Source organism: Paramisgurnus dabryanus, chromosome 18 (assembly GCF_030506205.2).
Source record: "Paramisgurnus dabryanus chromosome 18, PD_genome_1.1, whole genome shotgun sequence".
NCBI classification, from domain to species: Eukaryota; Metazoa; Chordata; class Actinopteri; order Cypriniformes; family Cobitidae; genus Paramisgurnus; species Paramisgurnus dabryanus.
In genome coordinates, this window is record NC_133354.1 from 37,409,144 (window position 1) to 37,419,066 (window position 9,923).

The following is a 9,923-nucleotide window of genomic DNA, read 5'->3' on the forward strand; positions in this document are numbered from 1 at the left end:
TAGTAACGTCATCTAAATCATCGTCCTGTATATTAGACCCCATCCCCACAAAATTACTAAAAGAGGTATTTCATGTAGTGTCCGACACGGTACTAAATATCTTTAACTCATCGCTAGAATTAGGATACGTTCCAACAGCTTTCAAACTAGCAGTTATTAGACCGCTCATTAAAAAACCAAACCTTGACCAGGGAGATCTTAATAACTTTAGACCAATCTCAAATCTACCTTTTCTTTCTAAAATATTAGAAAACGTAGTGGCAAGCCAGCTACGCACATTCATAGCGAATAATAATACATATGAAAAGTTCCAATCAGGATTCAGGCCCCACCATAGCACAGAGACAGCGCTGCTTAGAGTTACAAATGACCTCCTATTAACATCCGATCGTGGTGAAATCTCAATCCTTATATTACTAGACCTTAGTGCAGCCTTTGACACAATAGATCACAGAATCCTACTCAATAGACTAGAAAACTATGTTGGCATCAGTGGTCAGGCGTTAGCCTGGTTTAGATCGTATCTAACCAATCGATATCACTTTGTTTATGTAAATGAGGAAGAGTCACATCACTCCCCCGTTAAATACGGCGTACCTCAGGGATCAGTTCTAGGCCCTATCCTATTCTCGTTATATATGTTACCTCTAGGAGACATTATCAGGAAACATAACATAAGTTTTCACTGCTATGCGGATGATACCCAGCTTTACATCTCGTCACATCCTAGCGAAACCCACCAGTTTGCTAAGCTAACAGACTGCATTAGTGATATTAGGGACTGGATGGCACATAACTTTCTTATGCTAAACTCCAATAAGACAGAGATACTTATTATTGAACCAAATCGCTCCAAACATAATATGTCAGATTACAAGTTGCCCATAGATGGCTGCACGGTGGTGCCATCTTCCACGGTTAAGAATTTAGGCGTAATGTTTGACAGCAATCTATCTTTCGATAGTCATATCTCCAACGTCTGCCGCACAGCATTTTTCCATCTTAGAAATATCTCAAAAATACGCCATATGCTGTCTGCATCAGATGCAGAAAAGCTTATCCATGCTTTTATGACCTCTAGAATAGACTATTGTAACTCGTTACTCGGGGGATGCCATGCAAATCAGGTAAACAAGCTACAGCTGGTTCAAAACGCCGCCGCAAGAGTGCTTACTCGATCTAAAAAGTATGACCACATTAGTCCAATTCTGGCATCTTTACACTGGCTACCAGTTAAATATCGCATACAATTTAAAATATTACTAATCACCTACAAAGCCTTAAATGGCCTAGCGCCCTCGTATATAAAAGAACTACTATCAGAATACAATCCACCACGTAAACTGCGATCACAAAATTCGGGTTACTTAATTATCTCTAGAATATCAAAAGTGTCTAAAGGTGGTAGATCCTTTTCCTACTTAGCCCCTAAGCTCTGGAATGATTTACCAAATAATGTTCGAGTATCAGACACAGTCGAACAATTTAAATCTAAACTTAAGACATTCTTCTTTAACAAAGCATTCACATAGAATGTCCAGTAAATGTACTTTTCCCGCAGTAGTTATTTTGTCTAGAACAAAGCACTCACATACCTCATACGGGTAATTTACTCTTGCCGCAATAGTTAGCCTGTCTGGAACCGAGCTGAATTAAACCACTATAATGTATGACACTTGCATTACATGCGAACGGCCCCTACGCTAATAGAATTCTGTTTTTGTCTCCCTGTCTCGTCCTCGACTCTGAGGACAATGAGACAAACAGACCCAGTTCCTGTTGCTGTGAAGGTCATCGCACCACTAATCAACTGGCTGTCCTTCAACGTGACGCCCAACCGATGCGCGACCAACGGCCACCGGCTGAACCAGTTTAATCCGCTTACACGCTTCCTATCCCTACCGTGTCTATATATTATAAATATAAATATTAATTTCTCCCTAGGGTTTTTTGTCCTTCTAGGATTTTTTCCCATTGGGTTTTCTCCTAGGGGGTTTTTTAGTCCCAGGGAGAGTCAGCCAACTTTGGCTTAACTTAGCACTTTACTGTATACGTTACATTATTAATATGCTCGCTTACACGTTTTTTTATCCTTAGCCGCTATATTCTACTTCTTATACTATGTATTGATTTTCAATGTTCTCCTCTACATCTACTCATGTAAAGCTGCTTTGCAACAATTAACAATTGTGAAAAGCGCTATATAAATAAAATTGAATTGAATTGAATTGAATAATCATTTCAACAAATACTTTTTATGTGCTACATTTGGTGTTTCCATATAGTTTGCACAGTAATATAGTATGTAAGCGGTCTTTTATAATAAAGTTTACTATAGTAAAATAATGTTAACAAATGAAATAGTTTTATTCAATTCAATTCAATTCAATTTTATTTATATAGCGCTTTTCACAAAAGTCAATTGTTTCAAAGCAGCTTTACATAAATAGAAGCAGTGAAAAGCACAGAAAACGACAGATAGCACAACAGAATACATGATAGCATGAGCAGTTAAATTTGCTGCGGCTATGACTCAATATTATAATTGCACGTATTACTAAAGCAACGTATAGAAGAGGAAGCTAGGTAAAGCCCAAAAAGGCTGCCTCCCCGGGGTGAAAAACCCCCTAGGAGAAAAAAAAAAACCCCGGGCTTTTATCCGAGGAAAAATAAGTCCTAGGAGGGAAAAACCCTTGGGAGAACGGAAATGGAGATTTAGCGGAGATTAAGCGGTTCTGCCGGTGATCGTTGGTCAGGTATCAGCTGGGCATAACGTTGAAGGACAGCCAGTAGATCAGAGGTGTGCCGACTTTCACATCTACCGGGACTGGGTCTGTTTGTCTCGTCCTCGGGTCGAGGACGAGACAGGGAGAGAAAAACAAAATCGTATTAGCGTAGCGGCCGTTCATATGTATTGAAGTGTCACACAGTGATGTGGTTTAACTCAGCTTAGTTCCAGACAGACTAAATATTGCGGCATAATTATATTATCCACAGTTGAGGATTTAGCAAATTATAATCATTTCAACAAATACTTTCTATGTGCTACATTTGGTGTTTCCATATAGTTTGCACAGTAATATAATATGTAAGCAGGCTTTTATAATAAAGTTTACTATAGTAAAATAATCTTAATAAGTGAAATAGTTTTATAATCATTTCAAAAAATACTTTCTATGTGCTACATTTGGTGTTTCCATATAGTTTGCAAAGTAATGTAGTACGTTATAATTACCTTTTGGATGTCTTTGCAACACATTTTCGTCTTCGTTTAGCATTATGGCAGAGCTAAGGACACCTAAAAAAGTTAAATCCAATCGCGTTCATTGACGGAGATCGTTTACATCGTAACGGCCGTCTGAACTCTCTGGATCGAGCTTGAAGTGGTAAGGCAGTACAGACACCATCGTTTATAGAGAAATATAGCGCTTGTTTACGTTGCCTGTGACTCTCAGTCAGAACCGGAAAACCCACGCGTAGTCAGGGGCGTAACCTTTCAAACACACGCCGAACCCAGTTGACCAATAACAGTTGAGTAGTCATCTGACCAATCCGAATACACTAGACATTTTGGGAGGCGGAGACAGGAACTAAATCCGAGCGTTTTCCAGACATGCAGAAATCGGTGAGGTATGTAAGCAATTTATAAGACTCACAGTGCATTAGTTCAAGTTTTAATAACATGTATGTACTATGGGATATTACATTAACGTGCTAACGTGCTAATTTATTAGCATAATTGGTGCTCTTTAAAATCTCTATTAAAGAGCACCAATTATGCTAATAAATTAGCACGTTAGCACGTTATTGTAATATCCCATAGTACATACATGTTATTAAAACTTGAACTAATGCACTGTGAGTCTTATAAATTGCTTACATACCTCACCGATTTCTGCATGTCTGGAAAACGCTCGGATTTAGTTCCTGTCTCCGCCTCCCAAAATGTCTAGTGTATTCGGATTGGTCAGATGACTACTCAACTGTTATTGGTCAACTGGGTTCGGCGTGTGTTTGAAGGGTTACGCCCCTGACTAGGCGTGGGTTTTCCGGTTCTGACTGAGAGTCACAGGCAACGTAAACAAGCGCTATATTTCTCTATAAACGATGGTGTCTGTACTGCCTTACCACTTCAAGCTCGATCCAGAGAGTTCAGACGGCCGTTACGATGTAAACGATCTCCGTCAATGAACACGATTGGATTTAACTTTTTTAGGTGTCCTTAGCTCTGCCAGAATGCTAAACGAAGACGAAAATGTGTTGCAAAGACATCCAAAAGGTAATTATAAACGTACTACATTACTTTGCAAACTATATGGAAACACCAAATGTAGCACATATAAGGTTTTATTTGAAATGATTATAAAACTATTTCACTTATTAACATTATTTTACTATAGTAAACTTTATTATAAAAGACCGCTTACATACTATATTACTGTGCAAACTATATGGAAACACCAAATGTAGCACATAGAAAGTATTTGTTGAAATGATTATAAAACTATTTCACATATTAACATTATTTTACTATGGTAAACTTTATTATAAAAGACTGTTACATACTATATTACTGTGCAAACTATATGGAAACACCAAATGTAGCACAAAGAAAGTATTAATTGAAATGAATGTTCTACATTATTTCACTATGGTAAACTTTTTTATGAAAGACTGCTTACTTATAAGTGCTATGTTTTTACTTATTAGGTTTTAAGGAGAATGCAACAGGTTCCAGGGCCTCTTACCTGCGTGATTCATCATCCAGGTTTTGCACAAATTGTATAAATCCCTACACACAGAACATTTATTGTACCGACTATAAGCCTTTAAGGTGCAGGACTACAGTAAGTTTTATTACATTTTTAAACCAATAACACTAAAGTATAATTATAGTAACAAAGTACCCAAAAAAACAAAAGATGCAACTTTAAAGAAAATATAATAGTCAGTCAAAAGTTTTTTTTATTTATTACAAATATATATTTAAATGTTAAACAATATACAAATAAACATACTTTAGTAACCATATTGTGCTCTTGTTTCAAAAATTGTTCAATTCATTTCTTACAGCTATCTATTCAGATAAATGGCACAGCAAAGCTTTGTCAGCTGGTGCTATTTAAGACGACACTATAAGGTTATCATCCTGTCGTGTGTTGTTCTCCAGATACGCTTGGAGCTTCCTGATCAGATCGGTCACAGTTTTGGCTTTCGACGACCCCTGCACTGAAGATGGCATGCAATCACGTCCTCCTTTGAAGGTCTCTCAAACTGTGATGCCAGGTCCATTGGAATCAGGGCTTCCTTCAGCTTATCTTCAAATACCTCATCAAACACAAGCCTGATCACATCCTCCACATAACTGTAGAAATATTGCAGTCAATAAATCTTTTGTTTTGATCATTTATTTCCCTGCTTCATACATTAAGTTTTTAATTATGAATGTATTTGAAATAAAACATTACTGCTTACGGTATGTCACTTGTGTGTTTTGGGAACATAGCCTTGTACTTTCCCTCTCCTGCTTTTGTTACGGCTTGGTGACATTGTAATGGATGGCTGCAAGGTACAAATACCTGTAAAATATAAACAAGCAATTAATTTATTGTAAAAGTAAATACTACTTTATTTAACACAGTTACTAAAATACTTAAATACCTGCACAGCATTCCAATAAATGAGAAAATCAAATTTTTTTTGCTGCAAATCTGAAATCTCAGGCTACGGACGGCAAAGGCATCCACTGATGATGATGATGGAAACATTGTGAAACGATGCTACTGCCTGGGTTCCTATTATTATGCAGAGAAAAAAAACTTTGTCATCATCAGTTATACATTTAAGACTGGTATTGGTTTCACTAGGTAAATACATAATATGTGTTAAACACCTTTGCTCCTCATATGCCAGTCTGACTCCTTGTACTGTGTGTAATGATGTTGCATGTTTGCATACAGTGTAGAAGGATGTGTACAGCTGCGAATCTAGGATATAGACAAATAAAACAAACATGTATTCAGTCAAAAAGACATATTATAACAATAGAGTACAACGACTATAAATCGTTAGACTATTCATTAAAACGTAAATGTATTACATATTACATGGCCCAACATTAGCAACACACATTACGTGTTTACTTCGTTTCAAAATCTAAGAAAGCTTCAAGTAAATACAACAGTAAAATACATATAACTTTAAACAAATCATCTGTACTTAGAGTTTCTTGAGTTTGATCATGAGAACAAATTTTACCGGTAACAGTTTAGCTGGCATTTGTATTTGTATTTATCTTAGCAACTTTGTAAACATGTCTAAACCAACATCGATAAAAAAAACGAAAGCCTGCATAATTCAACATACACGTGTGTAAATATGGTACGTTGTTTATGAAATACAGTATTACAACACAAAACAATTAGCTTGCAAGCTTAGCTCTACACGCACATTATGTTAATCTCCGGTTACCGGTTACGTAATGTACAGTAAAAGGCAAATAATAAACATGAATACTTACAGTCTGTGATCCAGAAGTGCACAGTAATCCAACTTTCAAGAGGAGACGTCGCGCAAATCCAGCTTCGGTTCATGAGAAGCAGTTATTGTGAAAACTCCGTGAACAACTTCTGACTGGATTTTTCCGGAACCGTATTAAACATGATGTCCTCTGTGGAAGTCCATAAAGTGCTATTTTGCCCTCGCATCTAAAGAGACAGCGTCTACTCGAGAGATTTAATCGCTTAAACAATGAAACAAGAGTTTGCAAACAGAGTCAAAGCAGGGACTCACAACCTCCGCCATTTTAGCTCTCTTCTGACTCGGCGCTCCCCACCCCACCCCCGTCTTTGAGGGCGTACCCAAGCAAAGCAGAGAGGGCTGAACTATGATAATGTTGGTCTTATCTATGTCACTAATCCCAGGAAGTAAACTGTTGCCTACAATCCGAGTGTTTTTTGTAGTCCTCGAACGTTAGAGACGATAACTCGCGTCATCGTTTTCTTTGAGGTATGTACTTTTTGAATATCGTTAGCATGTACTAATGCACACTTACACACAAAAGGATGTTTTAAAACGTGTATCCCATAATAGGTGCTCTTTAAAATCCCCTTAAAACACTTATAAAATTCACTTCCTAAACCGTCAATTCCTGGGCTTTTCTTTTTATTTAGTTCGTCAAGCGCTTGTTCAATTTCTTCTGCTCTAAACTCTTGTTCACATTCCTCTTTATCTTCTTCGCTTACTTTTGCTTTTATTTTGTTAAGAAAATCTGTTTTTTCTTTCTCCTCTACTCCTCTTGCCTTAAAAAGATCTTCATAAAAATCCTTAATTTCTTTTAGAACATTTGCATTTCCCTGTATTATTTCTCAATTTTTTCCTTTCATCTCCTTCATCGTTTCAGCATTCCCTTTCTTTTTTTCTAAATCAAAAAAGAATTTTGTACATTTTCTCCCTCAACCATATACTGTGCTTTACTTCGTAATCTTGCTCCTTCATATTGCTTTTCCTCTACTTCTTTCAACTTTTCTTCGATTTCTTTGATCTTTTGAATGTCCTTATTTTCTTCATTTAATTCTTTTTCAAGACTTGCTTTCAATTCTTTCTCCTTAAACCTTTTACATTTTTGCACTAATTTACAATATTCAATTGAATATTTTTTTATAGCATACTTTACATTTTCCCACCATATTCTCTTATTTTCTGCATACATTACACTGTTTTTCTCATTCTCAATAATTTCTTTCATGCTTTCAACATAATGTTTGTCCTTCAAAATTTCTGTGTTTAAAACCCATACTCCAGGCCCTCTTTGTAATTTCTCCCAATCTATGTTAAAAAATAAAAACTTGTGATCACTTAAACTTGTCTCCTCATACTTAATATCTTCAATAAAATTCTCCACATTTCTTGTACACAAAATTAAATCAATCCTCGTATTACACACAAAATTCATCACAATTTGTCTTCTTGAAAACTATTTTTTCCTTTGATTTCTTTCTCTCCACACATCAGTCATTTTAAAATCTTCTATTAAAATTTTTTGTTCTTTTCTTCCCATATCACTCTTAAAAACCATTCCTTCCGCCATGTTAAAAACGTCACTTTTCATTAAAATTGCGACTCCTCTTCCACATTTTCCATCACCGTTATTATGTAAAATCCATCCTTCCCATTTCTTTCAATAGTCCATTAAAATATCATCTTTCCAGTTTGTTTCCTGCAGTAAAATTATGTCCTGATTTTTAAAATGATCAGTTACTCTTTCAAATTTCTTAAAATCTAAAAGTCCCCTCGCGTTAAAAGTCACACATCGTAAAACCATTAAAAAAATTAATAAAATAAAAACCTTAAATACCATCATCTCAGTCCATCTCCTCTCCTCGCCTTAACACCTCAAATCTATTTTCTCTTGTCAATTGGGACTTTAATTTCTTTTTTCGCGCATTATCAATATTTGGCGTTACCTTCATTGTTCTTCTCCTCAAAGGCTTTTTTTCCCGTCTGTCCATTACTCCTGCTTCTTCCATTTCATCGTCCTCTCTTTCGCTGTCTTGTGCTGTACTCCGTTGTTCCTCGTTACCTTCTTTGTCCATTAAAACATCCAAACTCTCCGATATCTCCATTTGTGTCCTTTCTGTGTCCTTTTCCCGTACCGTTTCCTCTTGATTTTCAGTTGCTTTTTCTTCAATTATCTGCTTTTCCGCCATTGCTTCTTCTCCTTCAGGCTCTGTTGACTGCTGTTTCTCTATTTGTCTCCCCTCTTCATTCGTTCTCTCTTCTGCGTTATCATTTCTTTTATGCATTTGTCTGGGCACCTGATTATCCACCCCTCCTTCCTCTTCCTCCATCCAACACTCACATTTGTTTATAAAATCATTGCAATCCGGGCACCTGACTGCTCTACACTGATGTGCAAAGTGTCCCAGCTCCTCGCACTTATAACATTTAAACTCGGGGCACTCCTTCAGCAAAAGTTCCGAGCTCATGCACAGCCGACAGGTTTTCACCTGATGGCTGTGCATCACTCGGAAATGCTGGGAGCCCTCCGCAGTCTCAAACTTTGTGCTGTATGGTAGTGAGACCACCTCCTTAGGGAACCTTACTCTCACGTATCTCGTACCGTCCTCTATGTCGGTGCCCGGATACACTCTCCTTTTAAGTTTTGTGATTGGCACAACCTGCCAGCTTTCTAATTTCTCTAAAATTTCATAATCATCTAGGTATCCAGGCAAATGCATAAAAGAGACAACATACTCCTTATTTTTTTAGCTTTCTTACGTTGCACTGCACACCTTTAATCATTAGTCCTTCCATTAGATCCTCGCACATTTCCTCATTTTCTAAAATCAGTTCATATTCATTATTATTTCGTGGTCTCATTACCAAAATGTTCCCTTGTCCAATCATATCTGTTACTGCTTTTATTAAATCTTCCGCTTTCAATCCTTCCACATTATCAACATTCACAATCACTGTTGCTGCTTTTGCGTAAATCCTTTGCTCACCTCTTTTCTTTGCTTTTTCACCGTTGTCATTTCCATCTCGTTGTCTTTTTTGCTGTCCATTTTCGTTACCGTTGCTTTCGTTTTCAACATTTTCTCTGCTGTTTTCTGTTAAACTATCTTTCCTGGCGTCTTCATTTAAATCTTTTCCAGCTCGTTGTCGTTTTTCCATTCCCTTTTCGTTACCGTTGCTTTCATTTTCAAAGATTCCTCTTCTACTTTCAGTTAATCCATCCTGCCTTGCGTCTTTATTTAAATCATGTCCAGCTCGTTTTCGTTTATCCAGTCCAGTTTCGTTGCCAGTACTTTGTTCCTCAGCCATTTCAGTGTTGTTTGCCATGCGTCCGTCTGATCTTTTTTTAATTTTAACTTAATACAACAAAAAACCACCTCACAGTCAGCATAAAGCTGCTGTTCGGT

General features: G+C 36.9%; 1 long non-coding RNA gene across 1 annotated transcript; it reads right to left on the minus strand.

Moving 5' to 3' along the window:
* Positions 1-5,002: 5,002 nt before the first annotated feature.
* LOC135752948 (uncharacterized) lies at positions 5,003-6,890 on the minus strand. The gene is made up of 5 exons (XR_010533399.2): positions 6,521-6,890; positions 5,894-5,987; positions 5,662-5,795; positions 5,476-5,579; positions 5,003-5,365 (listed from the first exon to the last, which is right to left on the minus strand). It is a non-coding gene; the product is annotated as an uncharacterized lncRNA (long non-coding RNA).
* Positions 6,891-9,923: the final 3,033 nt, after the last annotated feature.